Below are 10,999 nucleotides of genomic sequence, written 5' to 3' on the forward strand. Positions count from 1 at the left end.
CACTCTTGGCAATTAAGCACCGGTGCCAAGTATCTGAAACCACTGGCTCAAGTTAAGCACTGTAATCCTTACTCTTAATGCTTTGCATTGATAGCTCTCATTTCCCCACATTTGGATGGATTTGCTTTCATTAATAATTTAACACGTTTTGCTTTGCAGAAGTTTTTTTTTTAGTGTTGAGTTTTTGCATTTCCTGATTAATTGATTAGTTGCCAAATTGTACCCAATTACCTAAAAGCACCTGTGAGGGGATGGGGGACAGGGGAAAAGGAGTCTCACAAATAGCTGTCAACCTGAGTTTGCTTATCACAGATCTTTCTCTTAGAGCAATATACCAGGTCTTCCTGGGGAGATGGCACTCTAGCCACAGAATGAAGGATGTTAAAGCTGAGTTCAGCTTCACCTGCACAGTGCAAGCTGATCACAGACCCAGCGATCACCCAATTGGTACGTGTGGATGTACTCGCCTTTTGTAGCACGTGCTTTTATGCATCTACCATTCCTCCGCAGCTGAAGTGCTGCATCCTCAGGGATGCTTCAGACCCCAGCCAGCGCCTCCACTACAAAAACGTGTGTGCCTCTGCACCTCCCTACCTACAGGAAAAAGTAAAGTGCGACCAATCATCACACCTCGTCCAATCCAATCAACCAGACCTCCTACTTATCCCAAAAGCACATGAGGAGACAGGAGCTTCTGGATTGCTGCCGATATCAGAGGACAAGCTCTCCTTACAATGATCCTGCCTTTATGACCCTTAGGGAAAGGTAAACACTGCTCCGACCCCAGCCTACTCTAAGCTACACATGTGACACCTTTGTAAGTAAGGTGCTCCCCTATGATGTGATATGATATGAAACAAATGAATGATGATGCCTCTCAGTTATGTAACTCACAGCTCATTCGCGGAACTGGACACAATTAAAAATGCAATGAGACAAACCCTTCTCTTCGGAGCTCCTAGAAACAATGTAGGCATTCAGGGGCAGATTTACAAGCCCCTTGCGCCTCTTTTACGCCGCCGTTGCGTCACTTTCGTGACGCAGTGGTGGCGCAAAGCCAGCGCCATGGTGCGGGGTATTTACAATGTGGCGCATCTGGGAGATGCGTCACGTTGTAAATCCCTGCACCAGAAGTAGGCGTTCCTGCACAGGGGGGGACGTTCGGGCGCAGGAACGCCTCCTAAAAGTGGATAAGTGAAATCTACAAGATTTCACTCAGTCACTTTTGAGCCCATGCTGTGTCAAAACCCTGCGCCTGCTTGAAGCAGGCGTAAGGATTGACACAGCATTTTAAAGATAGGGCACCCCAGAGCCTTGCTGGAGCTGTGTCACACTTGCGACGCAACTCCAGCAATGCGCCACCTTTACGGCACATATGCGTGACGGATCTGTCTGTTTTTGCCCCATGGTGCGCCGCATTGTAAATGCGGCGCATCCATGGTGGTGGAGCCATGACGCACAATAACTGGCGCATCCCTGCTGATATGCAGGGATGCACCAGTTATTGTAAATCTGCCCCTCAGTGTGGAATACTCCTGTGGTTTTTGTTTCCCAGTCACAACATGTAGGCTGCTTTCAGTTGTCCTGCCATAGATTGTTCCCATCTTCTCCCGTTGTCTGCCTTTATTTTTTGTTTAACTGAAGAATACAAAAAAGTGATGGGGGAATGCTTGAATTAACTCCTTGTGTTTGTTGTGTTCGCCCTAAGTTGGCAGGGTATGCCCAGATGTGGGTCCCTTGCTCACTTTGCCACTGGATTCAAGCTAGCCTGGATGATGACGGCTGGAATGCCAGAAACCGGTCCTAGGAAGATTGTTTCCTGTCCGGGGAAGGCATGGCTTTGCAGTTCGGGCTGGACTGTTCCCACAGGGAACGGGGTCAAGACTGATTTGCATATGGTTGGGTCTGAACTGGGGTGGCGTAGTGAGCTAAAGAACGATGATGGATTCAACCCAGATCTAATAGTGAGTGTGGGTGAGTGTCTGAAAAGTTTCAGCGCTCCGTCCTTCATCTCCTTGTGTTTGCTGAATTACTAGGACCGCGTCACAGACTATTGTTATTTTGCACAACAAGGCACCTCAGTTTGGGCCCAACCAAAAGCAAACCAGTCTTGACTCTGCTCTAGGAACAGTTCAGCCCAAAGCGCCAGGCCAGGTCCTCCCTGACCCAGAACATAAGCAACCTAGCAATGGTTTCGACCTTGTTATGGCCTCATCAGCCAGATATAGCTTGGTTCCAGTGGCACAGGGTGCACGGAACCCAAGTCTGTCCTTCCAACTTAGGACATCACACAGAATTGTCAATAGTCAATATTTACTTTGTTTTGGCTTATAAAAACCATAAAAGTAGTACATTCACAAATCCATTTTCTCATTACTAAAAAAACGTTATTAAAAAGTGACCGTCATAAAAGGACATAATTTAAAAAACAAGAGAAAACTTTTTAAAGTGCAAATGCAACATATGGAGGGAAACTGGATGTATTAAAAGCATCACTCCCCAGTTTGAGCTGACACAATCTAATTCTCCATGCCCAGAGTAGAAACCTAGAGGTGGCAAAAACAATTTGCTCCTTTTTGTCACATCTTAGGAGCCTATGGGCGTCCCAATAGTTTATTGGGCCCATTAGTTTACAAATTGGAATGGTCCACCTTCTTTGAGGAAGAACATAACCCGGACAAAAAAATAAGAAATATTCTTTTGTCTCTGGGGACACTGGCCCAAAAGGGCAATTAGTAGGCGACGGGATACCGTTATCCCATTTTCCTGTGAAAAATCTGAGCGGTAAATTACTAATTCTAAATTTAATATACAGAATTGTGGCACGCGCAGTCCTGATCCTAACCAAATAGGACTCAAAACTGGGAATACATTTATGCGGAAGACATTTTTCAGTGATGCTCCCCTCATTTTGGTCATTCCATACTCTGGAAAGCATGAGTTCCCAAAAGGCTATCCTCACCCTGATAGCTATATCTTTGCCTATCCAGGCTGGGGATTGCCGTACTCCCGCCATTGTAATGGCTACACAGAGGCGTGTTATCTTCTTGAGCCCTGGGGTGCATACACTTTTGTCTAAGTTAATAAGTTCCAGTAGGGCATGCCAGTAAGGGGCCAATTCTGGTGTTGTCCAGAGACGTATCCAGCATTTCTGAGTTCTCACAAGGATCACAGAGTCTACCTTACTTAATGCTAAATAAGAGCATAATGGTGTTAAAGGTTTACTCGAAGGCAAACTAAACCGTGACCTGGTGAATTTGTTTTCATTTAGAACTAGAGAGACCCTGCACAACCCCATATCTCTGCTCCATAAGAAGCTCCGCCCCAGCAGTGGCCCTGTGTACTTCGAGGACTGGAGAAACCGTTCCATTAGAGGTGGACGTGTTACTCTTAGTTACAACCACTGCTCTATGATGTAATATGGCTCTGTTTTTTTTCTGTGTGGGGAGCTCAAGACAAATTATCAGCTAATCTAAGGCCCAGATACTCAAGGTTTTTCACTTGCTCCAAGGGTGTCCCCTCCACTAACATCCTGCCTCTAAAGGAACAATGAGGATTCAGTGCCATAAATGTGGACTTTACGGGATGGATGTAAAGCGATCCAGGAGAGACTGAAGACCCAGTTGGTTCTAGAAAGCGGCAGACTTTCATCTGCAAACATGAGAACAGGAGTGCTAATACCTGCAGATGTTGAAGTGTCATGATTGCAGTTTGCAGCCACTCCACTACACCATTAATTTATAGACTGGACAGCGTTGGGGCAAGCACTATTCCCTGTCTCACGCCACACTTTATTGGTCTTCTGGGCATAAGGTCCCCACTGATGCTCCACCTGACCTCAGAAAAGGTCTCCAAACGCAAGGTTTTATTAGTTCTTAAAAGGCCACCAGGAATACCATAATCTTCTAACACCCTACATAGATTTTCCCTAGGGACCAGATCAAAGGCTTGCCTCAGAGAAATGGTCCCGCTTCAAGGTCATGTATTTGCAGCACATCATTTTAAAGCAGAAGACTTGGTCCAAGGTTCCGACCTGGCTCCTAAATCCTGCTTGGCAATCAGAAAGAATATGGTGATATGTTATCCACGACAGGAGTCTTGACCGGACCTGTCTGCGGAAAATGTACTGTTGTCAATCAAACTGATTGGTCTATAATTGGCGGGTGCATCCCACCTCCCCTTTCTTGTAGATGGGGGACGATGGTAGATGCTTGCCAAGAAGTTGGGCTGTCCTCCCCTCTCAATATGGCGTTACTTAAGGTGTTTAGGTAAGGGGCCCATATTGCAGGTTGAGATAGATATAAATCACCTGGAATGCCATGGAGGCTGGGCGCTTTGTCCGTCTTCATTTGTTGTGATGCCTGGGCCGTTTCCGCCAAATCCAATTTTACAATACAGCCGACCCCAATCTCCTCATTGGACTCCATCTGACCTTTAGCAGGGTCATTGTCAGAAGGGAGGTGGGTCAGTGGCTGACATACTGTATAACTCTGAGAAGTGAGCTACCCATGAATCTGGCTGCATCACCCGCATCGAGGGGGTTATCTATCGTTCGCTCCCATTGGCTATTTTTTTCCAGAATACTTTCATGATCTTATTTTGAGGAGATTCTGTAAGGTCGTCCCACTGCCCTGCCTCCCATCTGCTTCTACCAAAAGATATCAATTCTCTAGATGGATACTCCAAGAGTAGACGGCTGGAGTAATTTCAAAGAGTTTTCATGCCCAAACAGTATTAATACAATAAAAAATCAACAGATTTTAACTGGTGAAGAATAGAGCAAGAAACCCAACCCAAGCACAATCAGCTATATCAATAGGCAAAAAAGTGCCAGACAGCAAGGGGTTCATTTAAGAAGTCTGCTAAAATAGGAGGCCTTTTAAAAAAAAGATGTCCAATCATGGACAAAATAATTGAAAGTCCCACAAAATTCTATAAAGTTAGTAGTGCCAGTTCATAGCAGATAATACCCTGAGGGACGGAGGGAGCCATGAGCCAAGAGGGGGAACCTCGGAGAGCGTTTACTAGCGTTAAAATAGCTCCCACTAGACATGCTAGTAAATTGCAGATCCTTATCCAAACATTCCTTAGACATTTCCATTCTACTTGAAGAGGAAAGTCCTGATGCTCCTTTTAACTGAAACTTGGTTCAATAATGAGTCGGAACCTGATAGTGTGCAATCCCTCCCTCCTGGGTACTATGTTCAGCTGAAAGACCGCAAAAAAGGGAAAGGTGGAGGTATTGCCGGTGTGCTTGAAGATCGGTTTAAATGCCGTATTGTAACCGACCCCCTACCTGATTGCGAAAACTTCTCTTTTGCAATTACGTTTTCACCCACCCATTCTTTTTCGGGTATCTTATTCTATCGTCCCCCTGGAGCCCATGGACAACTTTTTAAAATTTTACCTGAAATTGCCGGCAATTTGACTAGTTCCCCCTCTTATTGTACTTTTGTGATTTTAATTTGCATTTAGATGACCCATCTAACTCACTTGCGTCTGATTTTGTTCAAAATCATTAGGTATTCAGATAAAGCAAAAAGTTGTTGGTCCCACCCATACCAAAGGTCACCTACTAGACCCAATCTTTACCAATAACAACAAAGTTTTAGTGGGGGATCCCACTCCCTTGCTTTGGTCAGACCATTTCCTGATTCCTCTGTCCTGGAATACTTTGAGACCACTTCCCTCTATTAGTTCCGTCAGTAGTTGGGAATGTACGTGGTCCAAACACTCCCTAGAACCATGGATTTCAGCTTTAAAAAACACAAGGCCTACATTAGACTCTAATCCAATTTCTTCTAATGGAAAATTTAACCACTGGATTGAATCCATCGTTGGACCTAGTCATAAAAATATAGAGATAACACTTCTCCGTGGTACTCTCCTAAGCTGCATGAGTACAAACAAGTCTGCAAAAGACTAGAAAGGAAATGGAGACGGGACTACGATGCACTGAGTAAACAGAAACATAGGGACTCAATAAAATTTTACCAAAGTTAAATCTGCACCAGTAGCTTATTATGAGGAAAGAATTAACCTAGCCTCTAATTCCTCTCTGGAAATCTTCCGCATTGCAAAGAATCTTCTTAAAATGCACTCCCCAGATGGTCACCGGGATGGTGACCCTGCTCGTTGTAACGGACTGGCAGAGTTTTTTTACAAAAAAGTCCAGGATATATATGACACCTTTCCTCATTTCTCATTGCTCCAGTAACTCTCCCTACAAGGATACTGCTCCCCCTGTATTGAGCATTCTGTTGAAGAAATTCCCATGATGGATATGGATACTTTAGTAAAAATTTCTGCTCTAGTAAAATAAGCCACTCCTAGCGACCCAGCATCTCCCCAGTCAGGATGCTTAACTCATACATCACTACTATCTTAGTGCCACCACTCTGGAAACGTGCTATGGTGAAAGCAGTGCTAAAGAAGCCTAATTTACACCCGGATCTCTTGGGAAAGTAGCACCCTGTTTTTTCTTCTTCCTGGGATAAGCAAGATCCTAGAAAAACATATTACTATGGTTCTTTCCACGTCCCTAGAGTCCACAACTTATTGCACTCCTCTCAAACCGGATTCCGGACCCCAACATGGGACAGAAACTGCTCTTCTTGTGGTGGTCAAAGAGTCCAAACAAATTCTTGACCAAGGAGGTACAGCGGCCATCATCCTACTTGACCTTAGCTCCGCATTCGACACTGTTAATTATGACATCTTGATTAACAGATTGAGGAATGTTGGGGTGTCAGGGGGTGTAATTACCTGGGTGTAGTCCTTCTTGGAAGATAGGACTTTTCAAGTCTTTGAAGGAGATAATATCTCCAAGAGTATGTCACTCAGTTGCAGTGTCCTCAGGGTTCGTCCCTGAGTCCTACATTGTTCAATGTCTATATGAGTCCTTTAGCAAATATTGTCCTTCTATATGGTATCAAGATATTCACATATGCTGATGACACGCAACTAGTTGTGGCTTTAAATCATTCTGAACATTCTTCATCTTGCTTAAGAACCTGCTTAGAAAAAGAAGCCAAGTGGATGGAATTGTCAAGCCTCAAACTTAACGGATAAAAGTCGGAGCTTATGTTGCTGGGTAACCCCCCCCCATGTTTGACCTTGGATTAGTATGGCCAAATTGTCTTGCCCCGCCCCTGTCCCTAAAAGTCAGATTAAAAGCCTGGGCATATAGTTGGACCAGCCCCTTAAATTTGACCATCAGGCGACAAAGCTGGCTGCCATCTGTTATGGCATTCTTAGAATGCTCCGTAAAGTTCTCCCTCTCTTTTTGGCAAGGAGACTCATGGTTCAGGCCTTCATTCTCTCTCGCCTAGATTATGGAAATTCCCTGCATTGCGGGGCCTCTCGGGCAACTACAACAAAGTTGCAAATTATTCAAAATTGTGCAGCACGTATGCTGCTTAAGACCCAATAACAGCCAATCTGCTAAGCCTGCATTGAAGGCCTTATGTTGGCTGCCAATCATGGAGAGAACAAAATGTAAGTCCTTATGCATTGCCCACAAGTCCTTCTGGGGAAAAGGGCTGTCAATTAGCCAGACCTTCATCTCCCACTACCGTCCAAACAGATGCCTGTGATCAAATAATCTTTGCCTATCCTCAGTTCCTAGAGTCAAAGGGGTAAGAACCGGTGGATGCTCCTTTTGTTATAATGCTGCCAAACTGTGGAACACCCTTCCTTTTCATCTACGCTCAGAGTCTAATCATCTGGCTTTTCGGAAGCTCCTAAATACTTGGCTCTTCCAATATCCTACCCTTTAACTTGTTGCTGTTAGTCTGTTGCTACTGCTAGCACTGGGATGCCTAAGGGTAGTTACGTGCTCTATAAATATTTCCAATAATAAAGTCCTACCTTCCAATACCTGAAGGTTCTAGGAGCTTGACACCTCACACCGTCTGTCAATGACTTCAATGCAGAGTGTAGGGAGCTTTAAATGGCACTCAAATAGCGCACTGATGATGAGCCCCTGCCTCCTTGTAGTTAATAAGTCTGGAGGATTGTATCCTTGCTGAAATCTTCACCCCACTTGACCACAGCTGTGATGCACGTCTCATATAACGGGATGTAAGCGGGCCTTAAAGAGCACCCAACTGAGGCGCTGCTAACAAACCCACGCCACCTAGTGGCTGAAAATTCAGGGGGTAAGGTCTGCACCCGACTGTTAGCAGCAACAGTGCGGGTCCCTTTTGTTAGTTTTGGATGCCCATACACGCCCCAACCGGCAGTCTAGAAGAAGTGCAGTCAGGTGCAATAGTAGCAGATAAGGCGATAAACCTAAATAAAAAAGCTCTTGCCGCGAATAACGAGGAGTATTCAGCCGCAGAGCCAAGGAGGGTGGCCCTGCACTGGGTCTTACTGGTGTTGACGGGCACAGGACAGGCCAAACCGCGGCCTGGGTGAGGGGATGGCCCTGCCCTGGCATTTCCTGGTGTTGTAGGCACAGGACAGGCCCACCCTTGGCCCGGTGAGGGGGTTGCCCTGTCCTGCCTCTTCCTGGTATTGACAGGCACAGGACAGGCTCGCCCTCGGCCCGGGGTTTACCCAGGAACAGTCCGCACATGTCCCACACCGCAGGAGGAGATAGGGCGTTTTGTTAGCACGTTGGGGATCTGGTGCGGCCCCATCTCTTTCAGGATGGTGATTATGGGATAGCGAGTCCCAAAGTCCACAATTTCTTTCAGCATCCTGCTCTATGAGAGGAGGTAGGGTGATTTATTAGCGTGCAGCATGGGGGAATCCAGTACGGCCCCTCCTCATTCAGACTGGCGCTTATGGGACAGTGATTCCCGAAGTCCACATTCTCCCTCAGTGAACAAAAGGTGATGAATGGAATGCTTTAATTAATCTCTGCCACTTTTAATTACTCGGAGCACACCACAGTCCATCATTATTTTGCACACCATGCCACCTCTATTTAGACCCAGCCGCATGCAAATCAATTATATTTATTTATTTATAAAGTTTTATATAGCACGAACAAGATCACGAAGGATAACAGAGAGCTTTACAATATAATTGGGAGGAATAACATAAATGCAATATCAACATCCGAGCAAGTGAGCGTACCCTCTTAGGGTAAGAATTTGTTCATAAGGAATCGTTTAGCTTCCAATTTGAAAGCCTTTGTTAAAGAAATTCTGCATACTTTAGGTGGAAGAGAGTTCCAAATCTTTGGTGCCGCACCGGAGAAGGCTTGTGACAAGTTCTCTTTTTTGTTAAGGATGAGTGGTTTCAGGAGGAAGGTAGTGGTAATTCTTGAGGCTCTAAAACCAAAGGATAGTTCACGTTTTTGCACCAGGTACCTGGGAGTATTGAAGTGAAGGGCTTTGTGAGCCAGAACAGCAATCTTTAACTGAATTTGAGCTTCATAGGGTAGCCAATTGAGAGATTTTAGGACTGGGGATATATGATCGTTCATTTGGTGCCTGTGACCAGTCTAGCCTCCGCGTTCATAGTTGATCTTAGTGGAGCCAGGGCGTATTTGGGAAGGCCATAGAGGGTAGCGCTGCCGTAGTCACGCCTCGGCAAGACAAGCGCTTGGACCACCTGCTTGAAATCATTTAGTGGAAGGAAAGGTTTGATATTTCTGAGTGACCTCAACAAATAGTTTGCTCCTTTACATACATTGCTGATATGATTTTTCATATTCAGGTGCTTGTCCATGGTGACTCCGAGGGATTTGGCTGAGTCTATGATGAGACCAATTGAAAGCAGTGAGGTGACTCAGCCATAGGTCTATCTTGGGGATGTGGTTCGGAGGGGAGATGAGCAGGAATTGTTTTGGAAGTGTTAAGCAGGAGATGGTTCTCCGTTAACCAGTTTTGAGTAGACGTTAGAGTAGTGTTGAGGGAGATGATGTTTTCCAAGGAAGAGATTTTCAAATAGAGTTGCGTGTCGTCCGCATACATGTGGAAGAGAATGTTCATGGAGTTTAATGAGTTAGCGAGAGGTTCCAGGAAAAGGTTGAAGAGTATGGGAGATAGGGTGGACCCTTGAGGGACCCCCATGAGTACAGGAGAGGGCTGGGAGAGAGATTGGTTTGCCTTGACTCTTTGTGATCTGTGATTTAGGAAAGACGAGAACCATTGTTACACCTGATCAGCAAAGCCCATTCTATTTTGCAGGATGGATAGCACGTTATCATGATTAACACTGTCGAAAGCGGAAGAAAGGTCAAGGAGGATCAGGAGGCAGGATTTGTTTTTGTCAAGCATTTTTAAAATGTCATCCATAACGTGGGTGAGAGCCGATTCGGTGCTGTGTAGGGATCAAATTGATGTTGGTCTAGAAGTTGATAGTTCTTTACGTGAGCACAAAGTTGAGATTGAACACATTTTTCTAGAAGTTTCGCTAGGGTGGGGATGTTGGAAATGGGGCGGAAATTATTGAGATCAGATTTTTCTGCACGTTAGTTTTTTTTAGAATAGGTGAAACCTGAGCTGCTTTTAGGCAACTGGGGTATAGAAAACAACAATTCCCAACAGGTATCAGTATAAGGCAATTAAATGATGTATGCAGTCAGCATTACATGAACAAGAAACAAGGAGGCTCATGTGGTTTAAAAGGTTATTATTCACCAATTTCAGAGGAGGGTGTTTCACATGGAAATAAAGTTTAGGAAGCACTGTACAGAGAGAATCATGTAACAACCAGAAGGCACTTGGTGAGTGGTGAAATATACAATTGGTGACTGGTGAAGAAGCAAGTGCTGAACGTGAACAGTGTGAGTGGCGCAAAGTGACAAAGAAATTATACAGTGATGGCTCCGCAGGATTAAGTTATATTCACTTAAATCATGGAACAAACAATTTTAAAGGAGCCAAAAACGTAAGATGCGCCATAAAATTGCGCTGCGATGTCGACGGCGTTTCGATCCCTGTTAGTCGGAATCGTCATCAGGACAGGGTTGTCAAATTCAGGCAGTGTCGCAGTTTCAAAACGCTTGGTAAACTGGATACCCTGGCGAAGGCAGCGGAATCAG

This window comes from Lissotriton vulgaris, chromosome 4_1 (assembly GCF_964263255.1).
Source record: "Lissotriton vulgaris chromosome 4_1, aLisVul1.2, whole genome shotgun sequence".
Classification (NCBI taxonomy): Eukaryota; Metazoa; Chordata; class Amphibia; order Caudata; family Salamandridae; genus Lissotriton; species Lissotriton vulgaris.